This window comes from Eurosta solidaginis, chromosome X, assembly GCF_040869045.1.
Source record: "Eurosta solidaginis isolate ZX-2024a chromosome X, ASM4086904v1, whole genome shotgun sequence".
NCBI lineage: Eukaryota > Metazoa > Arthropoda > Insecta > Diptera > Tephritidae > Eurosta > Eurosta solidaginis.
In genome coordinates this window covers 13,275,767-13,298,515 of record NC_090324.1, presented here as the reverse complement: position 1 = coordinate 13,298,515, position 22,749 = coordinate 13,275,767, and the positions used below count along the sequence as shown (strand labels likewise).

The following is a 22,749-nucleotide window of genomic DNA, read 5'->3' as shown; positions in this document are numbered from 1 at the left end:
GCATTGCAATCGGCAGGTTTCCCATTGCGAAAATGGACGTCCAGCTACAAGAAAATCCTACAGGGTATACCGAAGCAACACCTATTAAGCGAGGATTTTCTTGAGTTTGAAGACACCAGCATGGTAAAAGCACTCGGTATCAGGTGGAACGCCCATTTCGACTACTTTTACTTCACAGCGAAACCCTTTGACAATAACCACGCCGTAACAAAAAGGTCAATACTTTCTGCGATCGCGAAACTTTTCGACCCTCTTGGCTGGCTGGCACCAGTCGTAATTGTAGCCAAAATAATAATGCAAAATATTTGGTTGGAAGGGACAGGCTGCGATGAAGATGTGTCTGAAACTACTCTACATCGGTGGCAATCATTCATGACGGACTACGAAAAGATCAACGATATACGCATACCGCGATGGGTTCACTACACATTGAAGGACAATGTCGAAATACATGGATTCAGCGATGCCTCGGAAAAAGCATATGCCGCCACTGTTTTCCTGAGGGTACAAACAAAGGATCAAGTCTTCACCAACCTGTTGATGGCCAAAACGAGAGTAGCCCCGGTAAAAACCATATCATTGCCACGACTGGAACTCTGCGGCGCAGTCCTACTTGCAGAAATTATAGAGTCGGCCATAGAAAATATGCAACTTTCAAACATTAAAGTAACCCTTTGGACAGATTCGACTATAGTACTGGCATGGATCCGAAAACCACCATGTTCGTGGTCAACGTTTGTGGCACATGGAATAACTAAAATCATCGATAAAGTAGGAGGCAAGGTATGGCGGCACGTAGACTCCGCGTCAAATCCTGCAGATTTGGCGAGCAGAGGCCTCTACGCTTCGGATCTAATCGACAATTCTTTGTGGTGGCAGGGACCTTCTTGGTTACAAGAAGACAACGAAAACTGGCCAACACAAGAAGAAGATTACAATACGAATATGGAGGAAAAGAGGGTGAAAGTTCATACAACTTCGGTCAAAAATAACTTTGATATTCTAGATAGGTTTTCCGATTTACCAAGGGCCTTGCGGGTTATATCCTATATTCTTCGGTTTTTCCAGAATACGCACCCAACAAGTAAAGCCTCTTTTAAAAGGGATTCTCATTCGATAGCTCCTGACGAAATAGAAAAAACAACACGAAGATTGATAACCATATGCCAGAGGCAACATTATCAAGAAGAGTACGCAAATTTGAAGTCAGGAAAACTTATAAATGGGAAGAGTGAGATTTTACCCCTGAACCCATATATAGATGAAGAAGGCATCATTCGAACTGGGGGGCGGACAGGGGCATCGAAAGACATGTCCCATAATGAAAGTCATCCCATTATTCTTCCTTACACTTGCAGGTTATCCACACTTATAGTCCAATCCTCTCATGAGACCACCCTGCATGGAGGGAACCAGCTGATGCTACGTCATATCCGCACTCAGTACTGGATCCCACGTGTTAAAATAATGATAAGGTCGGTTATCCACAACTGCAAAGTCTGCACTATTTACAGGAAGCGGACACAAACGCAACTTATGGGGATCCTTCCGAAGGAGCGCACCACCTTTTCTAGGGCCTTCACCAACACCGGGGTAGATTTCGCGGGACCATTCGATATAAAATCCTACAGAGGGAGGGGATGTCGAATTTCGAAAGGATACGTCTGCCTGTTTGTCTGGTTTTCGACGAAAGCCATCCATCTAGAAGCGACAAACTACCTTAGTACCGGGTCCTTCCTAGCTCCCTTCACCAGATTTGTATCCAGACGAGGCTGTCCAAAAAACGTTTACTCCGACAACGGTACTAACTTTGTCGGAGCTTCTCGATCTTTACGATCCGAGTTTAAAGCATTTCTGCGTGAAGCAAGGGACGGAACGTTGACTAAATATAGCCATCACATTATAGAATGGCATTTTATACCGCCAAGCGCTCCTCACATGGGAGGTTTGTGGGAAGCGGGGGTAAAAAGTTTTAAGACCCACTTTAAAAAGATCGCGTTCGATCATAAATATACTTTCGAAGAGTTTACAACCCTCTTATGTCGAATTGAGGCCTGCCTCAACTCGAGACCTCTAAGTCCCTCATCCAATGACCCTTCCGACCTGGAGCCGCTTACTCCAGGCCATTTTCTCGTAGGTGGGCATCTTCTAGCTCCACCTGAACTCGACTGTAGTGAAAACCCTGCCTCCATTGTAAACCGATGGCAAAAGATGAAAGCCCTTCATCAAACCTTTTGCAAAAGATGGAAATCGGAATATCTCACCGAGATCCAGAAACGGTATAAATGGAAACATCCACAATCCAACTTAAAACCGGGGGACCTAGTCGTCATCAAGGAGGATAACCTACAACCGAACGAGTGGAAAATGGGGAGAGTCGTCAACACACACCCATGTTCCGATAACCGTGTACGTGTTGTTAACGTTCATACAATGAAAGGACAAATTACGGGACCAATAGCGAAATTGGTACTACTTCCGCCCAACGACAAGGGAAATGAACTTTAATAGTCCATATCCCTTTATTCCAGATAACCCTGCTCTCATTCCCCTGAACAAGGCCAACATACCCTAACGCAGACTCACTATCTGCCCCAGAATACAATTGAATTAGCAACCACACATTCAAACTTAAAAGTATTTTCGCATATAAAATTAAGATACACGTCGTAAAGGTGTAAAAATGCAAATAAATGTTTAACAAGCCGGCCCAATAAAACCGCACGGCGTTCTTTGCCCTAACCCAAATAAGCATGCGTTGCGACAATGTAAAGCATGTGTGCAAACGTCGAATCTAAATGTTACGCAGAACAAAAATTGGAAATCGAGTTAGTTTTTCACGCAGCAAATTCAACTTGGGTTGCTCTCATATAACTTGTATGTACATGAGACATTTTTTGACAGAAAATTACTTGCGTGCGTTTATATTGGGTTGGCTGTAAGAAACACAAGGTGGTGTTCTGAATAGCAATCCGGCCTGTTCTGGATTCCGACTCGCTTTGAAAGGTCAGGCGGGGTTGATTCCGAGTCGATTTCTTTTTGGTGTTCTCAGTTCCGATTTAAACAAATCGATTCGAAGCTGATTTCGTATCGTTTTTCATATCGAGTTGATAATAAAGCGAAACAGCTGTTTTTATTTATTTTGGTTTTAGTTAAATTAAAATTGTGCAAAAATTTGAACAAAATGCCAGCACCAATGGTTTTCGGAAATGCAGAGGCAACAAGACAATTGCAATTTTGCATAAAAAAAAACGCTAAAGAATCGATCGATCGAAATTGAGAACACGTCGGCTTGCTTTCGACCGGAATCGCTTTGCTTGGGTGGGACAATTTTTGATAGGAGTTTTCAAATTGAGATTTATTATACTACATAAACAAATAGTCCAGCAAAACATTGTAATAAATCTTCCCAATAAAACTAATAATTTAATAAAACTTATTTGTGGGGAAAATAATGTAATGATCTGTGCTTAATGGGCTAAATACTTTCGATTCCGGAGAACCGGTCTGAATAACTTAAATCCCAATTTGAATATTCTAATATTTTCCACACAAGACAACTAAAAGTGGAAACGACATTTTACAAATTCATGGATGTCACATCCATGCGTACATGTGAGGAAAACACATATACATAAAATAGTTAAGAGATCATCTAAGAACCACACATAAACGAATATGTCCATAGTGTGGCCAGTTGTTTGTTCCGTACAAAGTGTTTAAAATTAAAATTTTTATATGGAAAAAAAAAAAAAAATCTGAAACACCCTTCAGGAAACAAGTTTTTTCAAAAATCATTACAAACTTCCATTTTTTGTACTCCAAAAATTCTAAATAAAAGTTTGAAATTTCCATGAAGACTTGCAAAAACTATTTATTCCTTTTTTACTTTTGGATCAACCAAGAAAAATAAGATAACAGAAATTTTGCAAACACTACTCGCAGTTACTGAAATATTGTAATGATAATGAGCGATATTCAAATAATTTCAATTTTACCCTCAATGAACAAGAACTTTGTATTGGTTTTTTTAATGTTAACCATCAAGAGTAATGTCAGAGCACATTTTAATGACAATACACAGTTAGAGTGGGAAGGATAGGAAACAAGAGATTGGGCATAGCCTTTAACTTCCTGTAACTACATATTTATTCCTATAATTTAACACAAATAGCACGTTATTTCATAATTTACTAAAAGGTATTTCCGCAAGTTGCACTATCTATACCAATTCTGAGAACCCCTATCAGCATTAAAAAACATAAATTAAATTACAATAAGATTACCAGCCTCCTTAAATTGGGTACTTGCATGATTGCTGTTACACATACACATCGATTGCTTACTTGGGCAGCGTAATCAAAAGCCAACGATAAATAACAATAGCTTTAAGGATATCAACCCAAATAATCTGGTAGAAGTCAAAATGTAGTCGCGCTTTATTTAAGCGGTGCTCTGCAACTGATCACAGTTGTAAAGTTTATACAAAAGGAAAGCTGAAACTTTATTGGTTCTGATTTGTGACGATGTCCAAGTAAGTAGACGTTATAAGCATACAGCTTTTATTTCATTTACATGTATCTTTCCTAATTTGTTTACATTTTCCCTACTTAATCCGTCTTTTCCATGTCGAGCAAGCGTGCTTGTTCATTTTGCTTTGCTTCTGCAGCGGAGGGTTGTCGCATATTTACACTAAAGCAGATGCGATTAAAATGTTCACACATTTCATTCACAACATTTGAACCATAATACCATGTCAGTAAGTACATTCCAGTTGAACCTCACCTGCTCAAATCGTAACCCCATGGTAAATACAATACACCGGTATTATATTTTCCCAATGTGAAACATAAAAATTAAAAAACACCACCGAGCACACATAATACATGCGCATGGGTGCCACTGAGTATACAGGACTACGACCAAATATGCTATACAAGCATGCTGGTATTAATACGGCTGTATATGAGTCCAAGCCATGATCGAAGAGTTCGCCTAATGGCCCAGCTAGGCCTATACTACGCGCTCGTTTGCCATCAATTCCATCCAATGTATAAGCTAAGAATATATTTATTGCGCAACAAAGCACAACCCACACATACGCAACGTAGCCACCAACCGACTATCCAAAACCAATCAAACACAAGGGATGGAGGAAGTTATTATTTTTCACTTAGCAAAATCAAACCATTTCTTCACTTTGTCCTATTTGATTTCATGGAATCATACACAAGTTTCGGTTTTGTTGCATTTGCATTCAGCTGAAGTAGATTTATTCACAACTTAATTCACATTATTAATTAGAAAAAAATGCGTACGTAACACACCCCACCACAAATTGTTCAACTATTCAGATTTCGTACATACACTAAATAAGCTTTAGTACAAATAAATTTGTTCTGCTGTACTTCGAATGACTTAAGCGTTTCGCGTCTTTTACGAGCTGTCCGCCGGCCGCAGCGGGGTCAGTGGACAACAATCGCCAATAGATAAAACCACGATCACGCAAATCAGGATTATCTGAATCTTGCGTAGCTAAAGAAAGTACATGTTGCACGAGCTCTTGCGCGCCAGATGGGCGTTTTAAGAATAATTTAACCGCAGCGGTCAACAATTGCAATCGCACTTGAGTGTTTTTATCTTGGAAGCCTTCCAAAAAGCTATCGAGTAATTCATCAGCATTATCAATACGCCCAGCCTATTCCCCCATAATCCAAACCATAGAGGCACGTGCCTCAGGCTCATCGAGTGTCTCAAGATTCTCACAAAGTGTGCTAATAATGCTTTCAAATTTATTCGGGTACTGGCGGAAAATGTCTTTAATTACAACAATTGCCTCTTGAACAACATAATTTACTTTGGTTTGAATCAAATCGAGAAGTGTAGAAACGCAGCGTTCGGCTGATGGTTCAACCTTCATAGCACAACGCCCAATGGCGCGTACAGCCTTGCGCACAAAATCTACATCCACCTCAGTGGCATATTCTTTAATTCACTAAAAACTTGTGCAATGTCGGTTGGATTGGCCAAACGTATCATAATGTCACGCTTTTCTAATTTTACATTAATTGGATAATTATACTTAACAAAGAACGCTTTTATCTCATGCTTAAGAATGTCTGGGCGCTTTTGCACAATTGAATTTATGTTACGCAGTGCCACATATTGAACCTCGGGCTCTGGGGAGGGTAGTATGACGAATGGTGGCGCCAACTTCTTAGTGAGTGTGGCACCGAAATCGCTATCACTTGAAAGCATTTCTAATAATTTCTAATAATTTCTAATTTCATAAGCACTTTACCAGCGCTCAACACAACTGCTGCATTAGCGTGCGCTAAACGTGGTGTCAAAAAAAAAAAATCAAATCAATTGAGCTTCGCGCTATCTTCAGGACTATAATTAGCCAATGAATCAAGAATGAATACTTGTCCCTATTCGGTGCATTCGTTAAGCGCAGTAAGCAATTTGTTAATAGTAACTGCGTTCAATTCAACAAGGGGTTGACCCGACTGATTGGCTTCGGTGGTTTCACCCAGTGCAGCAACAGCATTGGCCACCACCATGGGATTCGAATCGGAGAGTGAATCTTTTGATTAATCTTAAAGTTCTTGATCTTCGACCATTGATGATAAGATGTCATAAGGCTTAGCAACACACACCGCGGCTGTTTTACGTACCTAGGTATCCTCATCCTTCAAGCACCTTCGTGGTGGCTCGCGTAAATATTCGGTTGTCTTACTGATGCGTATACATCCCATCGTACGTACAGCCAAAGCACGTAAAAGGGGATTGGAGTCTTCGCAGTCCTACACAGGCGTATTAGCTGCCGTAATTTCCGTCTCTGATTGCGATGTATCGCAATTCATTAAACATCAATAAACCATTTTTTTTGGGCTCCAGGTTGTCCGTTTGCATACAATTGACCACATCAAGAAATCGCGTAAAATTTCGCTTCCCAGCGTTACCATGGAATGAAAACCTGAAAATAAAAATATAAAATTAGTCAATAAAAAGTAAGTTTACGCAGTTTATCATCTTTACTCACCGCGTGTTTTATACGAATGACATTTTTTTTTCATTCAGGAAATGAAAAAAAAAAAAAAAAAAAAATTGTAACAAATGTCAAATGTCTACACTTTTCTTTGACAGTCAATGCACGGCAACACCGACATTAGGCCTCATGCGCAATCATCGCGCACACTACACGTCACGTACTACAGGCCGCACTACACGTCATGCACTACACGCCGCACTACACGTCACGCACTGAAGGCAGCACGACATATCGAGCACAACACGCCACACATGTCGCGTATTACATATCTCCACCAATCATTCATTTGGTCGAGATTTAAAATACTTAATTCCACGAATCGCAATATTATACACGTCAAAAATAATGCTGAATGGTGGAAGTGCAACTCTGTAATACCTCTTCAGCCAGGTTTCGAACCGTTCCGTGTGGTGGCAGGCCACTTGTCGTGAAAACAAAGTTCACCACAAACCAAAAAATAAATCTTTAGGCCTACTTCGGCGACATCTACCGACATAAAATAAATTATAAAATCCCTACAAAAATTTGGTCACAAAACCTAATCACGCCCATGCAAGTGTGACTAGGAATATAACCTATGACCGTAAAATGACTAGTCAAATGACGTGGAGTGACGAGAGCGTTTTTGCAGGATTGTACTAGAGGCGCTAAAGCACCAGCCACATCGCATGGATGCGTGCTAAATCCGTTTTTTCTTCGTGTTTTTTTTTTTTTGCGCGCATAAGTATTTACTTATGGCCTTTAATTTTTTATTTCAATAAAATGTTTTTTTTTCTCTTGCGAAAATATATGAGAGATAATATTTTTTTTGGCTTACGCCACCCAAACAACATTCCGCTAACCGCAATTTGGGCATGATCAATGATACCAATATCCTTTCAGATCATGACCCGCTACCAAACGTTACTGGCCAAGTCAGAGAGAGGCGCAAAGCGTTTCGACGTTGCTTGCCAGCTCTGCGGCAGGGATCATAGCCTTAGGATCTGTGCCGAATACCGTAAAAAATCCCCAGAAGAGAGGTTGCGGGCAGTACTTCTGCATAAGTACTGTCCAAACTGTCTGTCGCCCTTTCACCGCGTGGACAAATGTAACAGCAAGTATAGCTGCAAGAGGTGCCAAGAGAAGCACCACACCACGCTTCATTTAGATGAGCGTCGACCGGTAAGCGACGAGACGACCACAAACGGCGAAGACAACACGTCCGACGATGCATTGTCGATCAACCTCTCGGGGCCGGCTAAATCCTGGGCTCAGCAGGTAGAGGAAGAGGAAATGGAAGAAGAGAGAACGAAAATGGAGGAAGAGCGAGCAAAAACGGAGACAAGACCGTCAACGGTAAATCATGGGATGCGCAGTTTCCGGCCGCTGTTACAGCACGAAAGAAGCGCGGCGAAAGCAAACAAACCTCGAAACCAACAAAATAATTGGCGGCACCGTGAGGTCGGACCCCATCGAAACTCAGCTAAATCGTCCAAACTCGCAAGGCAGCAACGGCGAAAGAAATCGACGCCATACTCTCTTGAAGCCCAAAATACAATGAAGCTAAAGCGCGACACGCCGGAAGGCTTCCGGACAGGGCGGCTGCTCCAGGCTACACCATCGCCCATCATGCGGCCTTTCGTGCCCATTGCGCCGACGGCCATCGTACGAATCGAATCGCGTGGGCATTTACACCTGGTTCGGGCCATTATTGATCCCTGCGCCACCAGCACGATCGTCGATGCGGAGCTGGTACGCGACTTACAATTGGAGCGCCAAGGGCATGGACAGTGCACCCTCATACTGCGCGGCAAATTCGGAGCGTCGACGCGCATAACAACACAAGCAGCCGTCGTCGAAAGCCATTTCCGTTTGAGTCCACCGTCCAATGTGGACCCAAGATTGCCGCGCCCTTTGAGTTCATGCGGCTGGCGGATCCGCAATTCTACCGCTCATCACCGATACGGCTTACACTCGGCGCTGACATTTACGCCGAAATGATGGTGAGCGGTACACCGGCATCGACAGCTGGCGGTCTCCTAACCCAACCGACGGTTTTCGGGTTGGTGGTCTCGGGAGCCTGCCAAAAAGAAATATCCGACTTTCACGCCTCACACATGCGCCATATTATATATATATTTAAGTAAATATGCACGGAATTTAAAACCACGTACGTATATCTAATAACTTCTTTTCTTTTCCACAGGAGCGCGAAACGTGAGGTCAACCATCTGGCGTGCAGTGCTTGCAGTCCGCATCTGCACTGCCTTCTTCCATTACACCGCCTTACTGGACGTGCGATCGCGTAGCATTCCCTTTTTTTAATGTTTTCTTTGTTGCTTACGGCAAGGGGGCCGGTATGTTTAGGCCACAGGCCTAAATATATCTCCCCTCCCTCGTAACATAATGTTCTTCTTTCCTTCGTTTACTACCACCCGCATATGCTTGTGATCACTAATACACCCAGGCATGTGTGAGTGGTAGTACGCATGTATCTTAGATTTTTACCGCTGTGAGCCCGCGGTATAGCAACTTTGTTGCCGGGAAACCCAACGAAGGAGCTGTATCTCGGGTTCATCGGCTCATGTTGCAAAGAGGCTCGTCCTCTTTTAATCCAGCAGCCAGCAAAGGAACACGTAATCGCCCGTTCACGTAAGTTCAACTTTTCAAAATTATTATCACATATATATCATTTTCCACAACATTTGTTAAACCTTTTCTTAACACTTGTTGTATTTATATAAATAAAAGCACTTTGTGAATTCTTTTTATTAATACGAAATCTTTTTGGTGTTTTTATTTTCTTCCCCCTTTTTCGCCTTAACTATTATTTAACAAATACGTGGGTGCGCGCCGTTGCCACCACGCATTTGTTCATCAGTTGTATATATAGTATATATCTCATACAACCGTTTGTTCAGATAAGAAACTTTTCGCAATTTCTACCCCATTGTAACAGCTATAAGCTTCAAATTTCACCGATTGCTTACGTATATAGCATATATTGCTGTCTGAAAAAATCATAGAGATCGGTTGTATATATAGTATATATCTCATACAACCGATTGTTCAGATAAGAAACTTTTCGCAATTTCTACCCCATTTTAACAGCTATAAGCTTCCAATTTCACCGATTGCTTACGTATATAGCATATATTGTTGTCTGAAAAAATCATAGAGATCGGTTGTAAATATAGTATATATCTCATACAACCGATTGTTCAGATAAGAAACTTTTCGCAATTTCTACCCCATTTTAACAGCTATATGCTTCAAATTTCACCGATTACTTACGTATATAGTATATATTGTTGTCTGAAAAAATCATAGAGATCGGTTTGTATATATAGTATATATCTCATACAACCGATTGTTCAGATAAGAAACTTTTCGCAATTTCTACCCCATTTTAACAGCTATAAGCTTCAAATTTCACCGATTGCTTACGTTGTCTGAAAAAATCATAGAGATCGGTTGTATATATAGTATATATCTCATACAACCGATTGTTCAGATAAGAAACTTTTCGCAATTTCTACCCCATTTTAACAGCTATAAGCTTCAAATTTCACAGATTACTTACGTATATAGTATGTATTGTTGTGTCAAAAAATCATAGATATCGGTGATATATATAATATATATATGATGGTATATATAGTATATATATATTTTTTTTGCCATTTCGGCCTCATTTTAACAGATATAAGCTTCAAATTTCACCAAATGCTTACGTGTATAGCATATATTGATGTCTGAAAAAATCATTGAGATCGGTGGTATACATAGTATATATCTCATACAACCGATTGTTCAGATAAGAAACTTTTCGCAATTTCTGCCCCGTTTTAACAGCTAGAAGCTTTAAATTTCACAAAATGGTTACGTATATAGCATATATTGTTGTCTGAAAAAATCATAGAGATCGGTGGTATATATATTATATACTTGATATAAACTGTCATTTTTGCCCCTTTTTTACGGCTAGAAGCTTCAAAATTCATCAAATTTCATCACATAGTTACGTTTACTACATATATTTTTGAAAGACGTGATTCGTAGTCATAGTTTTTACATGCAGACCACAAAAAACGTGAAGCTTTGCATCCTCACACATATTACCTACCTATTTTTATACCTTTCATGAAAGTGAAATGGTATATTAATTTCGTGACGAAACCGAAAATTGTAAGTCCTTAAAGGAAAATAGATAGACCCACCATTAAGTATACCGAAATAATCAGGTTGAAGAGCTGAGTTGATTTTGCCATGTCCGTCTGTCCGTCTGTCTGTTTGTATGCAAACTAGTCCCTCAATTTTTGAGATATCTTGATAAAATTTGGTGAGCGGGTGTATTTGGGTGTCCGATTAGACATTTGTCGGAACCGACCGGATCGGACCACTATAGCATATATCCTCCATACAACCGATTTTTCAGAAAAAGAGGATTTTTGTAATATCTTACCCAATTTAACAGATTGAAGCTTCAAACTTCACCTTATACTTTTATATATTGCACGTATTGTTGCCTGAAAAAATTGATGAGATCGGTCGTATATATAGTATATATCCCCCACAACCGATTATTCAGATAAGGAACTTTTCGTAATTACTGCCCTATTTTAAGAGCTAGAGGCTTCAAATTTCAACGAATGCTTACGTATATAGCATATATTGTTTTCTGAAAAAATCATAAAGATCGGTAGTATATATAGTATATAAATGGTGGTATATATAGTATATATATATAGTATATATATGTATATATTTTCGCAAATTTTAGCCCCATTTTAACAGCTAGAAGCTTCAATTTTCACCGAATTCTTACGTATATAGCATATATTGTTATCTGAAAAAATCATAGAGATCGGTTGTATATATAGTATATATCTCATACAACCGTTTGTTCAGATAAGAAACTTTTCGCAATTTCTACCCCATTTTAACAGCTATAAGCTTCAAATTTCACCGATTGCTTACGTATATAGCATATATTGCTGTCAGAAAAAATCATAGAGATCGGTTGTATATATAGTATATATCTCATACAACCGATTGTTCAGATAAGAAACTTTTCGCAATTTCTACCCCATTTTAACAGCTATAAGCTTCAAATTTCACCTATTGCTTACGTATATAGCATATATTGTTGTCTGAAAAAATCATAGAGATCAGTTGTATATAGTATATATCTCATACAACCGATTGTTCAGATAAGAAACTTTTCGCAATTTCTACCCCATTTTAACAGCTATAAGCTTCAAATTTCACCGATTGCTTACGTATATAGCATATATTGTTGTCTGAAAAAATCATAGAGATCGGTTGTATATATAGTATATATCTCATACAACCGATTGTTCAGATAAGAAACTTTTCGCAATTTCTACCCCATTTTAACAGCTATAAGCTTCAAATTTCACCGATTGCTTACGTATATAGTATATATTGTTGTGTCAAAAAATCATAGAGATCGGTGATATATATAATATATATATGATATATATATAGTATATATATAGTATATATATTTTTTTTTTTTGCGATTTCGGCCTCATTTTAACAGCTATAAGCTTCAAATTTCACCAAATGCTTACGAGTATAGCATATATTGATGTCTGAAAAAATCATTGAGATCGGTGGTATACATAGTATATATCTCATACAAGCGATTGTTCAGATAAGAAACTTTGCGCAATTTCTGCCCCGTTTTAACAGCTAGAAGCTTCACATTTCATAAAATGCTTACGTATATAGCATATATTGTTGTCTGAAAAAATCATAGAGATCGGTGGTATATATATTATATACTTCATATAAACTGTCATTTTTGCCCCTTTTTTACGGCTAGAAGCTTCAAAATTCATCAAATTTTATCAAATAGTTACGTTTGCGTCATACATTTTTGAAAGACGTGATTCGTGGTCATAGTTTTTACAAGCAGACCACAAAAACGTGAAACTTTGCATCCTCACACAGATTACCTACCTATTTTTATACCTTTCATGAAAATGAAATGGTATATTAATTTCATCACGAAACCGAAAATTGTAAGTCCTTAAAGGAAAATAGATAGACCCACCATTAAGTATACCGAAATAATCAGGTTGAAGAGCTGAGTTGATTTAGCCATGTCCGTCTGTCCGTCTGTCCGTATGTCTGTTTGTATGCAAACTAGTCCCTCAATTTTTGAGATATCTTGATAAAATTTGGTGAGCGGGTGTATTTGGGGGCCGATTAGACATTTGTCGGAACCGACCGGATCAGACCACTATAGCATATATCCTCCATACAACCGATTTTTCAGAAAAAGAGGATTTTTGTAATATCTTACCCAATTTAACAGATTGAAGCTTCAAACTTCACCATATACTTTCGTATATTGCACGTATTGTTGCCTGAAAAAATTGAAGAGATCGGTCGTATATATAGTATATATCCCCCACAACCGATTGTTCAGATAAGGAACTTTTCGTAATCACTGCCCTATTTTAAGAGCTAGAGGCTTCAAATTTCAACGAATGCTTACGTATATAGCATATATTGTTGTCTGAAAAAATCATAAAGATCGGTGGTATATATAGTATATATATGGTGTTATATATAGTATATTGTGCGAGAGTGCGAAGTAATCCTAATGCAACCCTGTATTATTTCATTGTACTGTAACTTGTTCATACACTATTGTAACCTGTTCATACACTATTGTAATTTCTTTTTTTACTCACTTCACTTCCGTTTATAATATAGCCGAATAAAGTACACGTTCAAAACAACAGGTTATGGGCCCAGCCCTACCTAAATTCGGAAAATAGTAATTTATTCAAGAAGTTAAATTCGGTATAAATTTGAGCGATCGGTAACTGAAAATAGTTACGCGATTTATTAAAAAATGGCCACGACAAGTGTGAGGATTGATCCGCTAAACGGGGATAATTATGATAGCTGGAAGCTACAAATGCGTGCCATCTTGATAAAGTGCGATTTGTGGGATAATGCATCTTGTGAAAATCCATGTCCAAGCGACGCAAACGCTGCCGCAAAATGGAAGGGATTCGATCGAAAAGCTTGCGCTGACATAACGCTTGCTATGTCTCCATCAGAATTGGGTTTAGTCACTGAATGTGAAACAGCGCATGATATGTGGAAGAAACTAGAGTCAACTTTTCAATCAAAAGGGCCTGCGCGAAAATCCACCCTATTAAAACGTATTGCGCTTGCACGTATGAAGGAAGGGGATAACGTTCGTGAGCATCTCAACGAATTCTTCCATTCAGTTGCTAAGCTCAAAGAAATAAACGTCACTGTGGGTGACGATCTGCTGACAATCTTATTATTGTATAGCTTACCAGAGTCCTACGAAACATTCCGTTGTGCCCTGGAGACGCGTGATGAGCTGCCCAAGCCAGACGTTCTTCGCGTAAAAATAATGGAAGAAGAACAATCCAGAAAAGCCAAAGAGGCTGATACAGAGCAAAATGGATTAATTGCACAATCAAAAGGTAAGAGTTACAATAAAACTCAAGGTGGCCACACTTACGGCAAGCAAAATGCAGTGAAAGAAAAACGAAATTGCTACAAATGTGGTAGAATTGGTCACATTGCACGTAATTTCCGAGCAAAACAAAAGGAGAAAAATTCGCATTCAAACACACGTCAAGCTAACGAAGACAAATTCGAAAAATCTTTGTTCTCTGAATCAGCATTGTTGGCAAAAAATCTAAACGAATATTGGTGCTTAGACAGTGGCTGTTCATCGCATATGTCTTCAAATAGAGAAAACTTCGAAACATTTAAAGATATAAACAAAACTCTCTGCTTGGCGAACAGCAACACAGCTAGCATCACAGGTGTTGGTAACGTCAAAGCGACTATCAACGAAAGGGGAAATAGTGAGAGAATCAACTTCGAAAAAGTGATGTACGTGGCAAAGCTACGAACAAATTTATTGTCTGTGTCAAAAATTGCTGACAAAGGGTACGAAATAATTTTTCGACGAGATGAAGCAATTGTTGTGAAAAACAACAAACGCGTTCTAACAGCTACGCGAATTGGTGATTTGTATTACATTAAAAGCGCTGAACCTATTGCAAATATTTCTGAAACGAAAAATATCAATATACAAACTTGGCACGAGCGAATGGGTAATTTAAACGAAAATGATTTGAAGCGTGTAGTAAACATGGTGCACGGCATAAAATTTGACACAAAGGAAAAACTGCAAACATGTGAAATCTGTATTAGCGAAAAACAAACAAAGGAAAGTTTTCCGAAACAGAGCGAGCAGCGCACGTCAGATTTGTTAGAAATCGTCCACACTGACGTTTGTGGGCCAATGCGATCACGCTCACATTCATGTGCAAAATACTTTATAACTTTTACGGACGATTTTACGCGATATAGCGAAGTCTATTTTATGGAACGAAAAAGTGAATCTCTACAAATGTTTAAATTATTTAAGAATGCGGCAGAAAATTTTACAGGGAAGAAAATAAAAATGCTTCAATCTGACAACGGCTTGGAATATATGAGCACCGACTTTCAAAAATATTTAAATGATTGTGGTATTAAGCGCCGCCTGACTGCTCCCTATATACCACAACAAAATGGTGTTGCAGAGCGAAAAAACAGAACGCTTTTAAAAATGTCTCAGGGTATGCTGAAGCAGGCAGGTTTACCAGCTGTTTTTTGGGCAGAAGCCATTAACACCGCAAATTATATAAGAAATAGGTGCCCAACCAAAGTACTGAAAAACGAAGTGCCACTTAAAATTTGGTCGGGAAAAACCCCAACAGTAATTTATTTGAGACCTTTCGGTACAAAGTCATACGTATTGAAAAAGGACAATAAAAATAGTAAATTTGAATCACGCTCAGAAGAATTTATCCTCGTTGGATATTCAACAGAAGCCAAAGCGTATCGCCTATGGTCGCCAATCAAAATAAAAGTTTTAGTTAGCCGCGATGTTAAATTTCTAGATAAAATGTTCAAGAAACGAAATGATGAATAGTCAGAAGGTTTAGAAATTGATCTTCAATCTAAAAAAGTCTGATGACATCTCCGAGCAATTGAAAAAAAATGAATTATATGGTAAGTCAGACGAAGTTGTTGAACAATCTTCAAGCGAACGTGAACTAATTAAAAGCACGGGACCTGGTCGACGCAAAAAAGTTTATCAACAACCGGCAAATAGTGCAACTGAAGAAGTTTCCGAAAGCTCCGATGCAAATAGTAATGATTTCGAAGATTGCGAATATGCAAATCTAGCGTTGACCAATGACCCAGAAACATTTCAAGAAGCAGTAAATGGCGATGAGGGTGCATCATGGCTCAATGCTGTTGAAAATGAGTATATGGCACATATGTTAAATAAAACGTGGGATATTGTTGAGCGACCCACAGAAAGAAAAATTATTGGCAATCGTTTTGTGTTTCGAACCAAAAATGGCAACACGAAAAAAGCGCGTCTGGTGGCAAAAGGGTGCTCGCAATGTCCAGGGGAGGACTTTAATGTCACATACTCCCCCGCAGCTCGATTAACTTCGATTCGAATGCTATCAGCACTAGCAGCGGAGCTTAACTTGCAAGTACATCAAATGGATGTGATCACAGCTTACTTGAACGGTGATCTTGAGCAAAGTGTGTATATGGAATTGCCAGAATACTTGAGTGAAATCTTACAAAAATTGGTTTCAGGAAAACTAATGAATATGGATGTCAAACAAGCTCGAGAAATTAGAAGCACAGCTGAAAGATGGAAATCAGATATAGCTAAGGCGAACAATCCGGTATGTAAACTTAAAAAGTCCTTATATGGTTTACGGCAATCAGGTTTCCAATGGTATCAAAAATTAAGCGCCACACTACGTAATATGGGGTTCACACCTTCGGAATGTGACCCATGTTTGTTTATTATGAAAATAAAACTAAAACTCGTGCTAATCACTGTATATGTCGACGATTTGTTAATTGCCACAAACGATGGGATATGGTTGAGCGATGTTAAACAATATCTCACCGAATGTTTTCAAATGAAGGACATAGGTCTAGTTAAAACTTGCCTAGGTATAAATTTTCGGCAAGATCTGCAAAACCGATCTTTGTTTTTGAGTCAGAGCGAATACGCATTAGAAATTTTGAAACGATTTCATATGGAAGATTGCAAGCCAATCAAAACGCCATTAGATTGTAACTTCAAACTGGAAAACCAACTAAACCAGACGTGGACCTAATGAAAAAGTATCCATTTCAGAATTTAATTGGCGCACTGTTATATTTGGCAGTGACAACGCGTCCTGACTTGCCTTATGCAGTTAATTTTTTAAGCCAGTTCAATTCCAACTACAACGAGGAGCATAGGAAGGCAACAAAACGGATACTTAGATACCTTAAAGGCACTTTGAATTATGGTCTCCTTTATAAGCAAACAGGAGTGGACTTGCACGCGGTCGTCGACGCAGACTGGGGTGCAAATATGATGGACAGACGATCATACTCCGGCTACGCCTTTATTCTAGCTGGAGCACCTATATCATGGGAAGCTCGTAAACAGAAAACTGTGTCTCTTTCAAGCACAGAGTCCGAATATATGGCTTTGTGTGAAGCTACTAGAGAGGCACTTTATCTAAGCGAAATGCTGAACGAGATTGGTAAAGAGTGCACAATTATCGAAATATTTAACGACAGCCAGAGTGCTCAAAAACTTTTGCAAAATAACGCTTTCCATTCACGTACCAAACATATTGACGTACGCCATCACTTTATACGAGAGAAGCATCAAAACGGCGACATTATTTTAAACTACATGCGATCTGAAGATATGCCAGCGGATGTCTTAACGAAGGCTCTACCAGCCGCGAAGCACTACAAATGCATGACGGGCTTAGGCATGACAGATACTACTTTCTGAGAGGTTGCAGTCGAAATTCTTCGAGGGCAGGTGTTGGAGAGTGCGAAGTAATCCTAATGTAACCCTGTATTATTTCATTGTACTGTAACTTGTTCATACACTATTGTAACCTGTTCATACACTATTGTAATTTCTTTTTGTACCCACTTCACTTCCGTTTATAATATAGCCGAATAAAGTACACGTTCAAAACAACATATATATATATAGTATATATATATATATTTTTTCGCAAATTTTAGCCCCATTTTAACAGCTAGAAGCTTCAAATTTCACCGAATACTTACGTATACAGCATATATTGTTGTCTGAAAAAATCATAGAGATCGGTTGTATATATAGTATATATCTCATACAACCGATTCTTCAGATAAGAAACTTTTCGCAATTTCTACCCCATTTTAACAGCTATAAGCTTCAAATTTCACCGATTGCTTACGTATATAGCATATATTGTTGTCTGAAAAAATCATAGAGATCGGTTGTATATATAGTATATATCTCATACAACCGTTTGTTCAGATAAGAAACTTTTCGCAATTTCTACCACATTTTAACAGATATAAGCTTAAAATTTAACCGATTGCTTACGTATATAGCATATCTTGCTGTCTGAAAAAATCATAGAGATCGGTTCTATATATAGTATATATATCATACAACCGATTGTTCAGATAAGAAACTTTTCGCAATTTCTACCCCATTTTACCAGCTATAAGCTTCAAATTTCACCGATTGCTTACGTATATAGCATATATTGTTGTCTGAAAAAATCATAGAGATCGGTTGTATATATAGTATATATCTCATACAACCGATTGTTCAGATAAGAAACTTTTCGCAATTTCTACCCCATTTTAAGAGCTATAAGCTTCAAATTTCACCGATTGCTTACGTATATAGTATGTATTGTTGTGTCAAAATATCATAGAGATCGGTGATACATATAATATATATATGATGGTATATATAGTATATATATTTTTTTTCCCCGATTTCGGCCTCATTTTAACAGCTATAAGCTTCAAATTTCACCAAATGCTTACGTGTATAGCATATATTGATGTCTGAAAAAATCATTGAGATCGGTGGTATACATAGTATATATCTAATACAACCGATTGTTCAGATAAGAAACTTTGCGCAATTTCTGCCCCGTTTTAACAGCTAGAAGCTTCAAATTTCACAAAATGCTTACGTATATAGCGTATATTGTTGTCTGAAAAATCATAGAGATCGGTGGTATATATATATTATATACTTCATATACACTGTCATTTTTGCCCCTTTTTTACGGCTAGAAGCTTCAACATTCATCAAATTTCATCAAATAGTTACGTTTACGTCATATATTTTTGAAAGACTTGATTCGTAGTCATAGTTTTTAAATGCAGACCACAAAAAACGTGAAGCTTTGCATCCTCACAAGATTACCTACCTATTTTTATACCTTTCATGAAAATGAAATGGTATATTAATTTCGTCACGAAACCGAAAATTGTAAGTCCTTAAAGGAAAATAGATAGACCCACCATTAAGTATACCGAAATAACCAGGTTGAAGAGCTGAGTTGATTTAGCCATGTCCATCTGTCCGTCTGTCCGTCTGTCCGTCTGTCTGTTTGTATGCAAACTAGTCCCTCAATTTTTGAGATATCTTGATAAAATTTGGTGAGCGGGTGTATTTGGGTGTCCGATTAGACATTTGTCGGAACCGACCTGATCGGACCACTATAGCATATATCCTCCATACAACCGATTTTTCAGAAAAAGAGGATTTTTGTAATATCTTACCCAATTTAACAGATTGAAGCTTCAAACTTCACCATATACTTTCGTATATTGCACGTATTGTTGCCTGAAAAAATTGATGAGATCGGTCGTATATATAGTATATATCCCCCACAACCGATTGTTCAGATAAGGAACTTTTCGTAATAACTGCCCTATTTTAAGAGCTAGAGGCTTCAACTTTCAACGAATGCTTACGTATATAGCATATATTGTTGTCTGAAAAAATCATAAAGATCGGTGGTATATATAGTATATATATGGTGGTATATATAGTATATGTATATAGTATATATATATATATATATATATATATATATATATAGTATAGAGATCGGTTGTATATATAGTATATATCTCATACAACCGATTGTTCAGATAAGAAACTTTTCGCAATTTCTACCCCATTTTAACAGCTATAAGCTTCAAATTTCACCGATTGCTTACGTATGTAGCATATACTGTTCTCTGAAAAAAATCATAGAGATCGGTTGTATATATAGTATATATCCCATACAACCGATTGTTCAGATAAGAAAATTTTCGCAATTTCTACCCCATTTTAACAGCTATAAACTTCAAATTTCACCAATTGCTTACGTATATAGCATATATTGTTGTCTGAAAAAATCATAAAGATCGGTGGTATATATAGTATATATCTCATACAACCAGATCGCGTGTGAAGTTATTTACAATTTAATAATTAATCGGGTTTTACAATATAAAATTTAAAAAATGAATTCGAGTTTGCAAATCGAAAAACTGAGCGATAATAACTATGATGTGTGGTGCATGTAAATGCGCAGCATATTGGTTAATATGGACCAATGGCGCATCGTTAATGAAAATTGTAAGCGCAGTGATGAAAATGCAGAAAAGTGGGATCAAGATGATCAAAAAGCGCTAGCTAATATTATTTTAAAACCGACGCAACTCAGCAATATTAAGGCTTGTATAACTCCAGTGGAAGCATGGAAGAGGCTTCGAGATGTTCATGTCCCGAGGGGACCTTTACAAAAAGTTTCGCTTTATAAAAAGTTGCTTGATTGCAGTATGTCTTCAATGCGCAAGTACAAGGTTCAAAAATTTATTTAAATAAAGGTTTAGTGCGAGGTATGGACACAAAAGGTGTGAAAACAAAAACAAATTGTGACACATACAACAAAGCAAAATTAAGTGCAATGCCTTTTCCGAAAAAATTTGAAATTGAGTCAAAAGAAATATTAGAGCTTGTGCAAACAGATGTATGTGGACCCATAAACGTAAAATCAGTAGGTGTTGCACGATACTTTCTCACATTTATTGGTGATTTCTTGAGAATGATTTTTGTTTATTGTATTAAAGAAAAGAGCGAAGTATTTGAAAAGTTTCAACTATTCAAAAATATGGTCGAATGTCAAACTCAGAAGAAAATTAAAAAGCTCCGAAGTGACAATGGTACGGAGTACATAAACAATAAATTTACCGATTTTTTAAATGAGTGCGGAATTAAAAGGCAGTTAACTGTGCCATATACTCCCCAGCAAAATGGAGTGGCAGAGAGAGTTAACCGCACAATTGTAGAAATGGCTAGAAGTTTGCTGGTGCATGCAAATATAGAACAAGAATTGTGGGGTGAAGCTATACACACAGCTGTATATTTACGTAATCGCGCATCTACAAAATTACTTAGAGATTGCACTCCTTATGAGATTTGGTACAACAAAAAGCCGTCGGTAAAACATTTCAGGGTTTTTGGTTCGCGCGCATTCGCGTTAAATAAAACGCAGCGTGGTAAATTCAGCGCAAAGGGCAAATAGTATTTGTTTGTCGGATATTCTGAGGTTGCAAAAGCTTATCGCTTGTATGATAAGGAAACGAGGCAATTTGTGTAAGACGTGACGTAAAATTTTTAGAAGATGAAATCAACTTAGCTGTGCCCGAAGGTGACACCAAAAACAGAGATGAAAATGACATTGCTACAATTTTTGTAAAAATCGACGATCGTAAACATGTTGAAGAAGAGCGGAAAGAAGATGAAGAGTTTGAAAGTTGCACCGAAGACGAAACAGAGGTAGAAGAGGCAAATGTAGGCAATGCTGCAGAGAATGGCATCGTTCCGTATGAAATGCAAATAATAGGTGAGTCTCATAGAAATGAAAACGAATCACGTCGCGGTCGAGGTAGGCCAAAAATTATTCACACTGGTCAAGCAGGGCGTCCCAAAAAAGAGTATCAGATGCTAAATTATCTACAATATGGTGAAGATGTAGACACGCCTCGATCGGTCAAAGAAGCATTGTCAAGCGAATACTCCTTTGAGTGGAAGAAATCAATGGAAGAAGAATATTTGGCGCTTCTTGCTAACAACACTTGGTCAGCAGTATATCTGCCTGATGGTCAAAAAGCGATTGGATCGAAGTGGGTTTTTCGAATAAAACGTGATTCAGATGGCAATATTCAAAAGTTCAAGTCGAGACTAGTAGCAAAAGGCAGCAGTCAGCAGCTGGGTTTAAATTAATGGGAAACTTTTTCGCCTGTAATACGATATGAAACAATTCGTATGCTACTTGCTATTGCCGTTGAGAAAGAGCTTCACTTAAATCAGATCGATATTTCCAATGCATATCTCAATAGTAAGCTTACGGAAGAAATTTACCTTAAACAACCAGAAGAATTTGTAGAAACTAAAAATCCTAATAAAGTTTTAAAGCTAAATAAAGCCATTTACGGCTTAAAGCAGTCTGGCCGACACTGGAATAGTACTCTTGATGTAGCATTGAAAGATATGGGTTTCAGCCCATGCAAAAGCGAACCGTGTTTGTATGTCAAACAATACAATGGCAGTTATAGTTACATTGCCGTTTATGTCGACGATCTTATCTTAGCATGTCCAAGCGAGAAAGAGATTGCGAGCATTAAAAAATCATTATCGTCTAAATTTCAACTACACGATAGCGGGGCAATGACATTTTTTCTTGGCTTCGAAATAGAACGTCAGGGTAAGACAGGTGCGATTTCTGTGTGTCAGAAGA

General features: G+C 38.2%; 1 protein-coding gene and 1 pseudogene across 10 annotated transcripts in view; both read right to left on the bottom strand.

Annotated features, from left to right (window-relative positions):
- LOC137234572 (plasma membrane calcium-transporting ATPase 2-like) overlaps nt 1-22,749 on the bottom strand; it is a 2,440,841-nt gene that overhangs the window by 917,757 nt on the left and 1,500,335 nt on the right. The window lies entirely within an intron of this gene.
- LOC137234352 (AP-1 complex subunit beta-1 pseudogene) lies at nt 5,369-8,899 on the bottom strand (annotated as a pseudogene).